This window comes from Aquarana catesbeiana, linkage group LG07, assembly GCF_042186555.1.
Source record: "Aquarana catesbeiana isolate 2022-GZ linkage group LG07, ASM4218655v1, whole genome shotgun sequence".
Classification (NCBI taxonomy): domain Eukaryota; kingdom Metazoa; phylum Chordata; class Amphibia; order Anura; family Ranidae; genus Aquarana; species Aquarana catesbeiana.
Window position 1 is genome coordinate 190,144,416 of NC_133330.1, and position 17,709 is coordinate 190,162,124.

At 40.5% G+C, this 17,709-nt stretch overlaps 1 protein-coding gene across 5 annotated transcripts in view; it reads left to right on the plus strand.

Moving 5' to 3' along the window:
* Positions 1-17,709, plus strand: part of LOC141103386 (coagulation factor XIII B chain-like) — a 1,015,098-nt gene that overhangs the window by 621,986 nt on the left and 375,403 nt on the right. The gene's annotated exons all lie outside the window — the stretch shown is intronic.

The following is a 17,709-nucleotide window of genomic DNA, read 5'->3' on the forward strand; positions in this document are numbered from 1 at the left end:
TTACGCTGTGCCTCCCCACTGCTCTGGGTAGCACACTGCAGCAAGTCTATGTCCATTTGTACTGCAGATCTCCCCACTGGACATACTCCCACTTCACTGGGTTCAGTTCCATCACTGGGTTCAGTTCCATAAACTGAAAAAGTCTTACCAGTTCCTGCAGCTGGTGTCATAGCCTTCACTTGAGTGCGCTGTCTCACAGGTGTGGTGTCTCCACAGGCTGACTCCTCCATGTGGCCATGGAGCAACACTGCAGCCTTTCTGGACCCACTGATGCCCCCTGAGGGTAACACAAGATCCCTGTTGCTAGGGGTAACCGCAGACTTACACTCCAAATCTGGTTGGCTATACCTCATGCAGGATTCAGGCTGATGTGCTCTCCTTTCTGGGCTGACCACTTTCCCTAAGCGGCCAAGACAGAAAACCTTGCGTTTCTCTGGAGCATTGCTGGCAGCCCATATGATGGAACTCTCCTCTGAGAAGGATTTCCTCTTTAAACTTGCGGTAGTCATCCTGGTCCCCGTCCATCAAATTGTAACTCTATCTGTAATAAGGTTTGCAGCACCACCAGTCCCTAGGTCATTTTCTCTTTACAGCAACTTTTTCAAATCTTACCAGGAAGTCCCAAACCTCCTCCATAGGCAACATGGGTCGCATATAATCAGAGGCTCAGATCTCAGCCCCTTGCACTGCGCCTCACTCTTTGCGATTCCGCTTGAACCATTTATTCACTGTCTCACACATCACTAGGCCTTCTGGACTGGCCCTCCTAGGTGGAGACATCTTCTCAGGACACGCTGTGCTCACTAACACAGGTACACCACCTGTATGCAACACAGTCCGTCAATTGAATCCTGCACAATGCAGTTTGCCTGGCTGCCACACACAGCTAGCAGCAGTTCCTGAAATGACTCACTACTGGCGCAAAGACCCGGATTTCACCATCTGTATGCCCACATTCGAGCACCACTTGTGATATTGGGGTGTTTAGCTCAAGTGGATAGATGCATTTTGGTGCAGTGAGTCCACATCAGACAGGCACTTATAGTTAAGGGCCTGTTAGCCCACATTTATTAAAAGGAAAAACAAAACAAAAGTCCATCCAGGAATCCCACACAGGGGTTTATCTTCATTCGGCACTCATAAATGTAAACATACCAAGCCACCTGGCTCTCTTGTCAGCAGTTCCTCTGCTTGCTCTCAACAGAGTTAATTCTTTCCAGCCCCCTGGACTCACTGGCTTCCGTAGTCTTCCCGACTCTCAAGGCTGGCCAGCCTTTCCCAGTCCCTGGGCAAAGAATCCCCCTTACATGGGCTACAGTCTCCCACAGGGCAGACCACTCTCCAGACACAGGTCTGTCTTCACAAAGCAGCAGCAAGCTGCTCACACTCAACCTTCCTCCACTCTCTGCTCTCACCAGCCCCTTGTTATATGGGCTGTGTGCGCCTGGGCACACAACCTGCTGGCTATCCATAAGACCTGGACACAGGGTTGGAGATTCCATCCCGCCTAGGACTCTGAGCAGGACTGATCCTTTGGTCACAAGCACCTGGGTGCAGAGATATTTCTGGCACCCCCACATGGGCGTGGTCACCTTACTAACTCCTCCCCTTTACTAATGTTTCTATGGCAACAACTCCACCTCTCCATCTGTAAGCCCCACCACTTTGTTTTATGGCATAGTGGCAGCATTTGATGGGCACAGTGGCAGCTTTTGATGGGCACAGTGGCAGCTTTTGATGGGCACAGTGGCAGCTTTTGATGGGCACAGTGACCCTGTGTTTGGTCACAGTGGCACTGCATTTGGTCACAGTGGCACTAGTGTGGGGCATGGATTTTGTCCCCCTGAGCCATGATTGGCCAAAGGCACCCTGCCTTTGGCCAATTATGGCTCTCTTAGCAGATGGCGCTGGGATTGGTCAAAGCATGCAGGTCAGGTGCATGCTTTGGCTAATCATCATACAGCAATGCACTGAGATCTACCAGTGCATTATGGGTCATTCTGCGGGTGCTCGAATTTCCCGTGAACGCCCCATAATGTTCGTTCTTCAGCGAACGGGTGAACACATGAACTCTTGTTCGACCTGAACATCAAGCTCATCCCTAGTTGCCAGTATTGCTGCAGAGGTTGAAGGGGTAGGGGTCAGCCTGTCAGTGCTCAGACCATACGCCGCACACTGCATCAAATTGGTCTAAATGACTGTTGTCCTGGAAGGAAGCCACTTCTAAAGATGATGCTCAAGAAAGCCTGAAAACAGTTTGCTGAAGACAAGCAGACTAAGGACATGGATTACTGGAACCATGTCCTGTGTTCTGATGAGACCAAGATAAACTTATTTGGTTAAGATGGTGTCAAGCATGTGTGGCAGCAACCAGGTGAGGAGTACAAAGACAAGCGTGTCTTGCCCACAGTCAAGCATGGTGGTGGGAGTGTCATGGCCTGGGGCTGCATGAGTATTGCCGGCACTGGGGAGCTACAGTTCATTGAGGTAACCATGTATGCCAACATGTACTGTGAAATACTGAAACAGAGCATGATCCCCTCCCTTCGGAGACTGGGTCACAGGGCAGTATTCCAACATAACGATCCCCAAACACGCCTCCAAGACAGCCACTGCCTTGCTAAAGAAGCTGAGGGTAAAGGTGATGGACTGACCAAGCATGTCTCTAGACCTAAACCCTATTAAACATCTGTGGGGCATCCTCAAACAGAAGGTGGAGGAGCGCAAGGTCTCTAACATCCACCAGCTCTGTGATGTCGTCATGGAGGAGTGGAAGAGGACTCCAGTGGCAACCTGTAAAGTTTTGTTGAACTCCATGCCCAAGGGGGTTAAGGCAGTGCTGGGAAATAATGGTGGCCACACAAAATATTGACACTTTGGGCCCAATTTGGACATTTTCACTTAGGGGTGTACTCACCCCTGTTGCCAGCGGTTTAGACATTAATGGCTGTGTGTTGAGTTATTTTGAGGGGACAGCAAATTTACACTGTTATACAAGCTGTACATTCACTACTTTAGATTGTAGCAAAGTGTCATTTCTCTTTTGTGAAATACAGTGTGTGTGTATATATATATATATATATATATATATATATATATATATATATATATATATATATATATATATATATATATATATATATATAGCTAGATATAGTGTCTGCTTGAAGTGGTTACACCAGGATCTTGACTGCTGCTACAATTGTTTTTGAACTGCATGATGCAACTTGTCCAGTAAGGCCTAATGCACACTGGACATTTTTGTAGCTGCTTCTAGAGGCATCAGGCATTTCTTTTTTTCCTGCCTCTAAACTCCCTTGTATGTTAAAAACAATAAAAAATGTGTGATAAACACCTGCATGTTCGCCTGTGTGTCCATTCACACATAGTTTTTTAGCAGCGTTTAGTGGCAAGAGCTTTTAGAGAAAGAATAAAAAATCCACTACCAGTGCGTCCGGGGGCAGCAACATTTTGGCAGAAAAAATGCGTAACAGTGGCGCATGCGCAAAGCCAGCTGAGCAGGACATGTCTGCTTAGAGCTCCGCACTGACCGGGACCCGACAGGTGTTTAACCGCTTCAGCCCCGAAAGATTTGGCTGCTGAATGACCAGGCCATTTTTTGCGATTTGGCACTGCGTCACTTTAACTGACAATTGCGCAGTCGTGCGACGTTGTACCCAAAGTTGTACCCAAAGTTGACGTCCTTTTTTTTTTCCACAATTGGCTTTCTTTTGGTATTTGATCATCTCATCTCTGCAGTTATTTTTTTGCACTATAAACAAAAAAAAGAGCGACAATTTTGAAAAAACACAATATTTTGTACTTTTTGCTATAATAAACATCCCCATTTTTTTTTTTTTAAAGCAAATTTTCTCAGTTTAGGCCGATATGTATTCTTCTACATATTTTTGGTAATAAAAATCGCAATAAGCGTATATTGAGTGGTTTGCGCAAAAGTTATAGCGTCTACAAAATAGGGGATAGATTTATAGCATTTTTATTATTATTTATTTTTTTTTTTTTAATAGTAATGGCGGCGATCTGTGATTTTTTTTTTTTTAATCGTGACTGCAACATTATGGTGGACACATCGGACAATTTTGACACATTTTTGGGACCATTGGCATTTATACAGTGATCAGTGCTATAAAAATGCATTGATTACTGTAAAAATTTCACTGGCAGTGAAGGGGTTAACACTAGGGGGCAATCAAGGGGTTAACTGTGCTAGATTGGTGTTCTTACTTTGTATGAACACACGATCTGTCTCTTCTCCCCTCAGAGAACCGGGATCTCTGTGTCTACACAGAGATCTCGGTTCTTACCATGTCACGAGCAATCACGGGAGCCCGGTGCTCATCACGACCACCGGGCACTCGCATCGCCTCGGTGGGCGAGCAGCGGGCGCACGCGCCCCTATTGGCCATAAAAAGAAGCGACGTAACATGACGACGATTCGCGCAGCCGAGCCATGTTGCTGCCGTACAACTGCGGCGGCTGGTCGGCAAGTGGTTAAGCAGAGTCACAACGGACCATAACCTCCCCACATCACCACAGTAATCCCTGAAACTTGTGGGCACATTTTGGTGACATGTACAGCGGGAGAAAAGCAAAGCTGAAAACAACAAAGCCTCAGGAAAAGCTGACTAGAATGGTATCTAAAATTACGGCAGCACCATCACATCTCTCCTCACAAACTATTACACAGCAGCATCACAGGTCTCCCTCTTCAGCGCACTGTGGTGAGACTGAATCTGACTTGAATTTGTCTCCTATTACTCTACATAATAATCAAATAGGTTCAGACCTGCTTATCCAATTTGGACGGGTATTACATAAAGCATTACAGAATAGCTCAGATGCTATTACGGATAAACTAACGCGGGAGATCCGTGAGGTATGCAGACGCACATCTATACTTGAGCGGAGAGTAGATGAGATTGACATCTCTACCACAGCTCATTCAGAGGAATTAGAATTCCTTAAAGAGCATCCATGGCATTCCTGAAGAAATAGAGGCTCTACAATTAACTGTTACAACACTTTTTCAAGTACTTGTTCCATCCATCCCATTAGGAAGATTGGAAACAGATTGAATATACAGAGCTTTATCTGCATGTAAAGATGGGCCCCCTAGAGATATAATTATAAAAATGCATTATTTTCACACAAAACAACAAATAATGGCAGCTGCAAGAAACAGACTCTTTAATTTTGTCTTTCAAGACTTCTCAACTAACTCTTTAAACGCAAATAAATGAAACCACATTTGCAAGTCCTAAAATATCATCAAATACATTATCGCTGGGGATTTCCCTTCTCCCTTCGCTTTACTTATAAAGGAACTTCATATATATGTAAATCAGCAAATGATCTTCTTTCTACACTTATAGACCTCCGCCTGTCAACCTCTTCCACAACAACGGATGGTCCCAAACGATGAATGAACTTAACATCCCTCTCACAGACCCAAGATATTAAAGACTCCCAAGCACCTCAAATAACTCAAGCCCCACTTAGTCCTCATAAAAGGGGTCGCTGTGCTTCACCACCACCTGAAGAAGACTGACTCGGTTTTAAATATTATATATTCTACTTATTTTGCCTCACATGATTTAATTATTACCCCTTTCTGTGAGGATTTAATGGTATATTTTCTATACCTGCGTTACTATAAGATTTTTATTCTAACATTAGAATTATTTTGAGGTGGTTTTTTTTTTTCCGGTTTCAGTTATCCTTAACTTCAATATATTTTGAGCTTAACCTGAATTCTACTACCTTGCATTATAGTATGCATTATTTTTACAGTTATGTTGAACTAACATTATACATATGACTTGTTTTGTTCAATAATTTTACTTAATAACAGGCAGGCTGTCGTAGTACCAGAGACAGCTCACTGCACCTCCATCTATTCCTGGAGTGCCCAACTTAGATTTGGACACTCCTTGGACCACTTCATATCCACTGGTTGGTGTTTATTCACCACCCACTGGATATTCGCTCCAATTTCTTTTTACAACTTATTTCCTTTTTTTGAAGTTTCACTTGAATATACAATATTTTCTCTGTGATAATATAAGGTATACAATCTACATTGATACGCTTCTACTGTTCCTACCTTGCTGAATTTCCCATTCCTCATTAGTATTCTTTTCTCTAGTGAAGTAACTTTTGAATAATATCAAGGAGCCCTTTACTGATCCTTATCAATAATCTATAATGTCTTCCTTAAATGTATTAACATTAAATGTACAAGTTATCGACTCTCCTTCGAAAAGAACTAAAGCTATAACCTTCTTTTCCAAACTATTAGCTCATGTAGATTGTTTGCAAGAGACCCACTTTGTTCAGCAATACACACCAAAATATTTCGGCCACAGACATCCCCAAGTTTTTACTGCTTCTACCACAACGGAAAAAAGGGGAGTACTGATTGCTCTCCACCGCACAACACCATTTACTATTAAAAAGGAAAACAATAATTGATTGCAAACCGCGCTCCCTGTAAAGTGCAAGTGCAGATGAGACACTCTAATGTAAACAAAGTAAATGTAGTATAAATATATGGTGTCAATAGTGATACTCATGAGTAAATATCACTTAAGTGAAAGCACCGAATAATCAAACATCAAAGATTGAAAAATAAAATAAAAATAAAACAAAACAAGTGAAAACAGTCCAAATTCACAATGAGTTGAAAAAATTTAATTCAAAAATTATATTCAAAAAATTAAATTCAAGAAAGTGTTCAAATAATGTTGAAATCGGATTCCTGGATGAATCTAACGTGACACGCCATTTCCGTTCGCAGCGTATTTTGTTTGTCTGCTCGAAACCACAGGTGGGTGATGTGGTTTTTAGCTTTTTTAGCCTGTTTTTAGCCTGACCAATACTATTTGGCATACTTCACGATGGGAGTTTATTCATCTTTTTCCCATACATGGCACTAATGGTCTTCAGTGACCCATCTCTATCCGGGAGTTCGTTTGCATGCATCTAAGCAGTTACAGTGTTACCTGAGGTACCTGAGTTCCAGCACCTGAAGCTGTGATCGTGTGGAGCTTCCTTGGCTGTTCTTGAAGCGTTCTTTGACTTCTGTCATGGGAGTCACCACAATCTGGTGAGTAGGCTGTGTGGCCGGTGTTGCTGGTGGATTACTGTTGTCTGATGCCTTGCTGAACCTTAGGAGGATTCATCCAGGAGTCAGATTTCAACATTATTTGAACACTTTCTTGAATTTAATTTTTTGAATATAATTTTTTAATTTAATTTTTTGAACTCATTTTGAATTTGGACTGTTTTCACTTGTTTTGTTTTATTTTTATTTTATTCTTCAATCTTTGATGTTTGATTATTCGCTGCTTTCACTTAGGTGATATTTACTCATGAGTATCACTATTGACACCATATATTTATGCTACATTTACTTTGTTTACATTAGAGTGTGTCATCTGCACTTGCACTTTACAGGGAGCGCGGTTTGCAATCAATTATTGTTTTTCATTTTTCATCACCATTATAACGTGCTGCTCCTTAATCTATATTAGTTTAACAAGCTTCCATTAGCGCGGGTTGGTAGTTTTCACTATCTATTATACTATTAAAAAGAAACTTAAAGACCCCGAAGGTATATACCTGATCTTATCAGGTACATTACTAGATAATGATGTTACGGTTGTTTCTTACTATGCACCTAACAAGAACCCATTGGCATTTCTTTCACACTTGCTCTCAGTGGTTGAAACACATAAACAAGGTACCCTTATTATTGTTGGTGATTCCAACCAAATAATATATCCATTCCTTGACAAATCCCCGGTCTCAACCAATATCCCTATACCTTCATATCAATGACTCCTGCATCAATATTCTCTTTTAGACACTTGGCGAGAACATAATCCTGCAAAACGACAATACACTCACTATTCCCATCCCCTCAAGCAATTCTCCCGTATTGACCACCTTTTTGTTATGGTTTCAACTTCAGCACTCATTATAAACTCACATATTATACCATGTGTATGGTTGGATCATAATGCTGTAATGACAACTTTCTCATCTCTAGTTTCACAATCCAATCATCGTACTTGGTATATTAATCATAGTTTACGTTTACTTGCAAATTCCTCATTCCAGCAGAGATTGGAAACGGCCATAAAAGATTGTCTCATCACCAACAATTCCACTGACACAGATCCCCTGACACATTGGGAAGCTCATAAACCTTATATTAGAGGGGTTTGTATTAGCCACTCTTTCTATCGTAAAGAACGAAAACAACTTCATAAAAAACTTGAAGACACATTTTACAAAGCTTCGGTAGACTTTCAGAGCAAACCCACATAGCCGAATAAACTTATATATGACAAAGCACACCTAAAATTGGACCTCTTTTTGACGGAATCAGCAGAAAAAACACTTCGTAAATCCATGCACGCCTTTTATATGAAAGCTAATAAACCAATCACATTTCTAGCCCTATCATTGCGGAAGACCAGCTATACCCCTAAACCTATTTGTCTAAAAATTAAAAAAAAAAAGAAAGATATGTACACCAGTAATCCACTAAAAATTTTAAAAGAATTTCATAAAAAACTAACTGAATTATACAAAGACCCTAACACTTTAGACCATTCTCAACTGACCTCACTCCTATCTTCAATTCATCTCCCCTCACTTTCCTCATCTCATCAAGATTTTCTTGATAAACCTATTACTGAATTTGAAATACAAGAAGTTATAAAATCACTCAAATCACAAACGTCCAGGCATAGATGGCCTTTCAGCAACTTACTACAAAAGATTTGCATCTTTATTATCACCCCTTATGGTAGAAGCCTTTAACTCCCTTCTCAAAGAACGTAATTTTCGTACAAAATCACTTACAGCTTCTATATCCATGATCCCTAAACCCAATACAGATGACACATCTTGGTCTAATTATAGAACAATATCTATCCTTAATATCGATATTAAAATATTGGCCAAAATATTACCCTTAAGACTTAATCCAATTATTGGCACTCTTATTCATAGAGATCAAACAGGATTTTTTCCCCTCAAGACAAGCTGGCGATAATATCCGTTGAGCTACACTTCTGGCCTACACCGCTCATTCACGCCATATCTCTGCCTGTTTCCTCTCGTTGGATATAAGAAAGGCATTCGATTCATTATCATGGCCTTATCTACACTCAATTCTATATTACTGGGGTTTCGGACCACATTTCTTGAAATGGATAGCTGCCTTATATCAACACCCGAAAGCATACATCTCCTATTTGGGTTTTAAATGTGATCCTATTAATGTTGAGAGAGGAACCAGGCAGGGATGCCCCCTAGCCCCTCTCCTCTTTGCATTGGCAATTGAACCCCTGGCCCAACTCATTCGATCCAACCCAAACATAAAAGGACTCGAACTTGGTGGTTATCAACATAAATGTCTGTTTGCAGACGATGTCTTAATATTCCTTACTTCTCCCATAACCTCGGCGCTAACTATTCTGAACGTCCTTTCTAAATTTTAACAAGCATCAGCCCTTTCTATAAACCCCCACAAATGTAAAGCTCTATATTGTTGACACCTGCCATCCAAACCCAACTTCTTCACTCTCTACCATTCACCTGGTCTACAACGTTTATCTCCTACTTGGGTATTAACTTTACAGCCAACCCTCTGGAGCACTATGCAACAAATTATCCACCTATGCTTTCACAACTTAATAAACTTCTCAATAGTTGGTCAACCAAACCATTAGTCTGGTTAGGAAGAATTAGTGATAAAAATGTTCATCCTCCCAAAACTCATATCTTTTTTGAGTACTCCCTATATCTATACCATCACACACGTCTTATGCATCGTACAATGTAAAACCTTACATTTTATCTGGGGTAAGACAAAACCTTGAATTCCTAAACATACCCTATATGCTCCTAAAATTCAGGGTGGTCTGGGTGTGCCAGATTTTACAAAATATTATTATGCAGCCCAATTATCACAACTTTCCAAATACCACGCTAAGACGGAAATCCTACTTTGGGAACAGTAACGAATCCCATTACCAAACAGTCTATCCATTTGGGATAGGTTAAAAACCTCTTCTCTCCTTCCTCCTTAATGCCTCATTCTACCTGGCTTGGTCCTCCCCAAATTTATTCTTGGCATGGTCAAGAGTTGGTTTGACCTGCGCTCATTTCTATAAATCTTCTCTAATCACACCGTTACCTACTCTTCGAGAAAATGATGACCTCCCACATACAGAAACTTTCAGATATCTTCAAATAAAAAAAAATTTTCACAACAATGCACTCTCTGATACGAAATCACCAAGCTTCACTTTATTCGAACAAGCATGTAAATCAGATCCACATAAACGTGGTCTCATTTCAAACCTATACAACCGTTTACTATCACACATTACCTCTACGCCCCCAACCTATACTACCAAATGGGAAAAAGATCTCAAATTACAATCTGCAGACATAAATTGGTCTCAAATCTGGCAAACAACAAAGTCTGCCTCCCTGAATGTAGAGGCTCTCAAAAACCAATTATAAGGTACTCATAAGATGGTACTTAGTCCCAGCCATAACTTCTAAATTCTCTCCACAATATCCTTCCCATTGCTTTTGTAGCTGCTCTACTCTGGGTACTCAGGTACATATCTGGTAAGAATGTAATATTGTCAGATCCTTTTGGTCAGAAGTATTTAATATTCTCATGCACTTTAACAGCAGCAAACAGGTCATAGCCAAAGCTTGGAAAACAGATTCCTCTTAAATTTTGGTTGGTGGGTAAGAGAGTTGTATTCCCAAATAGGTTATTGAGGAGTTATCCCAATTAAAGCCATGTTTCTCATGCAACGTATTATTTAATGTTGCAGGAAGGTTCATAGGGAGAGCTGAACATTTGTTTTGATTAATTTTGTAATACGACACTTTGCCAAATTTTTCTATTAATTTTTGAGCTTCTGGCAGGGAAGAGGTAGGGTTGGCTAATGTAAGTATGATGTCGTCTGCGAATAAACCTAATTTATGCTCATTTTGTCCTATAGTTATGCCTTTGATGTTAGGGGCTGCTCTTATATATTCCGCAAGTGGTTACATCGCTAGTGAAAAAATGAATGGGGATAGTGGACATCCTTGTCTCGTTCTGTTAGTAAGGGAGAAATTTTTAGAGATAATACCTGATGTAAATACTTTAGCTGTGGGTTGTGTGTAGAGTGCCATAATTGCCGAATGGATGAATCCTTGAAATCCAAATTTAGTTAGGGTTTTGGAGATGTATACAAAATGCATTCTGTCAAACGCCTTTTCTGCATCTAATGCTAAAAGTAATGAGGGTGTTCGATCGATATGAATTTGGTTAATTAAGTTTAGACTCCTTCTGGTACCATCTGGAGCTTGTCTCTTACTTGGTCCGGTCCTATTAAGGAGGGGGGTATATCTACTAATCTGTTGGCCAAGATTTTTGCGTAGATTTTAAGGTCGGAGTTTAATAGTGATAGGAGTCTATAATTTAGAGGGGATGAGGGGTCCTTTCCTTGTTTCGGTAGTGTTATTATTGCTTCTAATAGTTCTTTGGGAACAAGTTTAGAATTAACCCCCATGCACACCATTAGATTGTCGGCAGATTTTTGTCTTCAGATTTACCAAAACCATATAATATGAGGTCAAACCTTAAGAGTTTCAATTTGTATGCAATCAGGCAGACCCTTGCCCTACATGGTTTTGGTAAATCTGAAGACAAAAATCTGCAGAAAATCTAATGGTGTGTATGGGTCCTTAGCTGTATAATTAAACATGTTAAGTAAGGGACTAATTTCCTTGAAGGCCTTGTAATATTCCCCTGACAGGCCATCTGCTCCTGGAGCTTTGTTTTTGGGTAGTTCATTGATCACTTTAAGGGTTTCTTCAATTGATATTGGTTTATTGAGTCACTCTAAATCTATAGGATCAATATTTGGCAGTTTTAGGTTGTTTAGAAATCCTGTTATATTGTCTGTTATGTTGGGAAGTATTACTTTCATCTTTTAGGTTGTATAGTGATTCATAATATTGTGCAAAGGTATCTGCTGTTTCCTGAGGTTTGATTACAATTTTTCCTGAGGTATGATTGGATAATTTATGGATTCTATTTCTTATTTGACGCTGGTGGAGTTGAGAGGCTAAAAGTTTTCCTGCTTTGTTGTTCTGGGAGTAGTAATTTATTTTTATTTTTATTTTAATTTTGTTTTGATCTGCTATAAGGATAGCTCTCAGTTCAGATCTTAAATTAATAAGCTGGCGGTCTAGAGTGATGTCCGTAAAGTTTACTTTTGCCATCTGTGTCCCATTGCCAACACAGGAAGTGAGAAAAAAATCCCTCTAAGGTGAGGGAATCCCTGGTTGTCACAAGAACTAGGCTCCCCATTGGAAGATATTTCCTCTATTCCTTTTCTGGGGACAACCTGAAATTTGGGATTTTTTTTTACTTTCAGTGATAGCGGTAAACAGGACAAATAGAGATCTCCCTATTAGGGGCACAGACAGCACAAAAAAAAAAAAAACTGACAGGTGTTCCTGTCCACGCTCTTCAAAACTTTAAAAAAAAAAAAAGTTTTGTCCTTAGTTCTGCTTTAACTGCTTCCCAACTGCCTCACGCAGATATACTGCGGCAGAAGGGCAGGTACAGGCAGATTGGCAGATTAACGTAACCTGTATGTTGCCCTTTGAGAGGCGGCTTGCGCGCGCACACACACCCACAGGGAGCTCCGTGATCACGGGTCCTGTGGACCCGATGTCCTCAGGGATACCCGCGATCGTCTCACGGAGAGATCCTAATGTAAAGAAGCATCTGCCAGTCACATTTACACAGTAATCAGTGCATTTTTAATTGCACCGATCGCTGTATAAATGTGAACGGTCCCAAAAGTGTCCGATGTGTCCGCCATAATAAAAGAGAGGAAAGTGCACCAAAAATGAGCCACGTCCATAAATCATTGAGGATACAAAATAAGGTAGTACTGAGTATTACCAGAGAGGCGGACTTTTTAGGCTAAGAAACAGTGGAGAAGATATAGCAGTATAAAAAAAAATATAAATTTATTGAAAAATACAAATATCTAAAAAACAATGACAATTGTAACATATAGCATCTATGATTATTGTGCAGTGAGCCCTTGTATGTCTATGCGTTTCACCGTTAGGCTTCCTCAGGACACGGCCAAGGTTCACAGATGAGACAGAGAAGGGAATATGTCTCTATCTAAAATGAGATATAATGTCATTAGACACACATAACTAACACATAAACAAACTGTTAACGATAAAAATCATGCGCTAAGCAACTGCGAGCATAGGAAAGAACACCAAGCTGGTACCTTAAATTGGAATGCAAAATCATGCAAGTCACTGTAGCATGAGAAAGTTCAATCAGCAGTAAGAAAGCTGAAATAAAAGCAAATGCAACCAGCGTCAATCAGCGAGAATATGCATTTGGGCAGAGAAAACTTTATAGGTTTATTAAAGAATGAGACTTACTATATTATATATAGCTTAATATCTCAGCAGGGGCATGTAAGCAATATTCCTAATTAAGGGAGCAGCCATTAGAGGGAGGAGGGCCAGCACCGGATGCACCACTTAGATCCTGGATTTAGTATCAGCAATGCTGAAGGCTCAATACAATCCCATCGCTGCATCTATAAGCATATGATGACAGATTAAGCTAAATATAAAAAAGGTAATATCATGTAGAAATTTTTTTACTACAGCAATGATAATAGCATATAGGGCGTTTGGTGCAGCAAGGGCCAAGTGATAGTATATAGCTAAGTACTTACATTCAGGATACACATAATCCAGCGTACCCCTGGGAGACAGCAATACACTGCACACAGGACCAGCAGCAGCTGACAGATATTTATATCCTTAATCAGTCACAGCTGATCCTGAGAACTAGCATCATGTGATTCCAGGATAGCAGATTGAATTATGGGGATTGTAGGCCAACAGCAACAGAGCTTTCTGCACATATGCAGGAAGATATGCAAAAAAACAAAACAAAAAAAAAAAAATCCTATCTGTGAAGAGAGCCGAATGAGTACAGCGTCCGAGCGAGAAGATCTCGCACATACGCCGGCTCTTAGTGCATTGTGAGCATTGTTGGAAATAGTGCCTCTGTCCATTACTAGACTTTTGATCTGTATCGAAATAGGCGGATTGCCAGTGTTGCAGTGACATCGCTATCTAGAAAACGCATGAATCTCCAGAACTCTGCGCAATCACTGTTGTCTCAGCTATGATTAGCAAAGGTCAGCAGGTGCTAGACAGTAAAAAATCTCTATAAAAATACCATGATCAGTATGCTACTCCAGACATTATATCTGAGGAGCTGCATACTTAAAAGTAGATGAACAGCAGGTACTCGGCTTCAGATATTCCATCAATATCGCTCACAGGCGGATAGCACATGATACATCATAAAAACAGAACAAAGATGCATATAACACAGTATATGAACAAAATGATACACATTTATATTAGAACAATGTGCAGACCATGCGTGAATTCTGCAAATCACATTCATTTTGATTAATGCTCATTATGCATACATAACATTATATCGGTATATATATCGATATCTCCATTCAAATCATCTACCAAATCTTACAAATACAGACTAAGTCTCTTTAAGATATGTTACCTTATCAAAGGAACAGAAAGGGGAAAAGGGGGGATGGGGGGGGAAATAGGGAAGCAATTGAGAAGGGAGACACGAGCTGCAAATGAAGCAAATCGCATGGTATAACATAGGATGACCGTATTAAAGAAAGGGTTTGAAACTGATCATGTCATTCATGCCTGGACAGACCGTGGCTCGTAACTTATGTATCCATTGCGTTTCACGCTGGAGTACTCTTTTATCAAAATCGCCCCCACGGGGGTCTGCGTAGAGCTGCAAATTTAAACATCACGGGGTCATACATATTCTTGAAGGCTAAGTGATAACCCATTGTGGTGTTTAAAAGACCATTTGTAGCATAGTATAAGTGGTCTTTAATTCTTCTCCAGAAGGGCCTAATGGTTTTGCCCACATAGAAGGCTCCACATGGACAAAAGATGATGTAAATAACTCCTTGAGTTTGACATGTGATGTGGTGCCGTAGGACATGTGTGTGACCATTTGGGAGAGGAACTGAAGGTCCTGTCAGTAGCAAATCGCAAAAGTCGCATTTGCCACATTTAAAGAGTCCCACAGGGGATTCTGTTGCGTCAGTGGCTTTGCAATAGTGACTTCGTACTAGACAGTCTTTTATGGATCTTGCTCGCCGAAAAGTAATCTCGGGGTGGGATCCTATATATTTACTGATGGTGGGATCAGTAGTTAGAATGTGCCAATGTTTTTGGATAGTTGAACGTATGGTTTGGTGTTGGTCAGAATAGGTTGTGATGAACCTAACTACCTCTGAATTAGTTTGTTTTGGTTCTGGAAACAGCAGGGCGTTTCTCGATTTGGTTATAGCTTTTTTAAAAGCTTTTTTGAGAGTGTTTTTAGTGTATCCTCTCGCTAAGAGACGCTGATAAAGCAATGTATTGTAATTATACGATAACCAGTATGCAGCACAAGAGGTTTCAGCAGAATACAGTATACAAGTATAGGCGCAGAGAACTGGAAATGGCAATAAAAACAACAACAAAAGGGGGGAAAAAACTAAAATTAAATTAATAATATCCACATGTGTACGTCCATAAGTAATTAGGGAAAAAGTATCACATGTGGAACATAATGTCACATTCACATGTCATATTCGGATAAAAAGATCCAGGGATCCAAGGGATAGTGAGTCCACAAACAGGGCTGCCTTCATCAAGAAGCGAAACCAAATTCCAAATCCTAAGGAGAGACAGAAGAGAGAGGCACCTCTGGGTGTAGACTAGAAACAGTTTTTATTCATAAAAAAGTAGTAATGGTCAAACTCACATGTTTGAAGTCATCAGAAAAGCATGTAAATGTGAGCAGGTACTAAAGAAATCATCATCCATCAAGAAGTCAGGTCAGTCAAAAAGCTCCTGGCTGGAGGATCTGCCTGTGTGTGAGGAGAGGTACCGCTGAGATGTATGGCCGGCCGCAGCGGTGACAGATCACAAAACAAGGCAGAGAGCATGGAGGAGGAAAAACATCCGGCGAGGAGTGATGACGTCACAGATCGAGCGACGCGTTGCGGGGCGTACGAGCTGCGGTGACAGGACAGCCGCGCCCCTTCATCAGGCTATAGATGGATGGGATTGGATTGCTTAAGAAGTAGGAGGTGGAAGGAAGGGCCAGGACAGGAAATGTAGTGATTGGTCTAGATAGAGGGAAGGGGAGGGACAGAACCAGAACTGAAGGAAATGGTCAAATGCAATAACAATCAGAAGTGTCAGCAATGGAGTGTATAGCAGGATATTTATCAAAGACACAAACGAGCTGGAAAACATAACGATGATCAAAAAGGCAAATGTATAAAGAGAGCTGATATGTGGAATAAAGAGATGACTGTTAAAGATAATAATAATGATAAGGGTATATAACTGAAAAAACTGATAGGGAAATTAATTGATATCTGAATATATGAATGCAGAATAATAATAATGATGAGGGAATATAACTGAAAAAACTAATAGGGAAATTAATTGATATATGAATATATGAATGCAGGATAATAATAATGATGAGGGCATATAACTGAAGAAACTAATAAGGAAATTAATTGATATATGAATATATGAATGCATGGTTAAGATGGGTCTGGGGAGGGAAGAGACAAAAGTATATAAATAAATATATATATATATACCGTATAATAGATAATTATAGTAGGACCGGAAGGGAAAAGACAAAGGTATATAGATATATATACCATATAATAGGTAATTATAATGGGAAAGGAGGAAGAAAAAGAAAAGGAAAAGAGAGGGGGAGGGGGGAGGAGAAAAGGGGGGGGGAGAAATAAGCATGTATCTCTCCATCACGCACAAAGCAGGCCTTGTATAAACACAGTCATATAAAAAAGAGATTAACAATAATGATAAAAAAGAATGAATGAAAACTGAATGAAAATTATTATATAAGAGATAATAGGTAATAATTGATAAAAATTATTACTGTATATGCATGTGTGTGTATGCGCGCGCAAAAATGCGCACGCACACAACACCCACACGCACGCAAATACAAAACCCAATACAGGACCTAAAGTAATCGTACAGGTCCTATAGGGGTAGAAAAGGTAAAAGACAAAACTGTTAGAACCAAAAATGTAAAATGATGGGAGAGGGGAGGTTAAAGAATGGTGGAAATCTCGATACTTTCATTGATTCCTCCTGGCGATAGGGCATCTAAAGTATATATCCAAAAGGTTTCCTGAGAACAGAGCTTCTTAAATCTCTCAGCGGGGGAAAAAAACCTGGGGATCTGTTCAATCACCCATACCCTGAGCCCTGCTGTCGAACTCTGATGGGCCACCGCAAAGTGTCTAGGGACACTATGCGGGTCGGTGCCACCTTCAATCAGCCTTCTGTGCTCACCGAACCTCTGTCTAAGAGCCCTGATGGTACGACCTACATAGATCAGCCCACAAGGGCAACTAAGACCATAAACGACGAAGTCTGATGAGCAGTTAAAGAAGTCTTTCAACATGTAGGTTTTGCCTTTGGTGATAAAAGACTTTTGTCCATGAT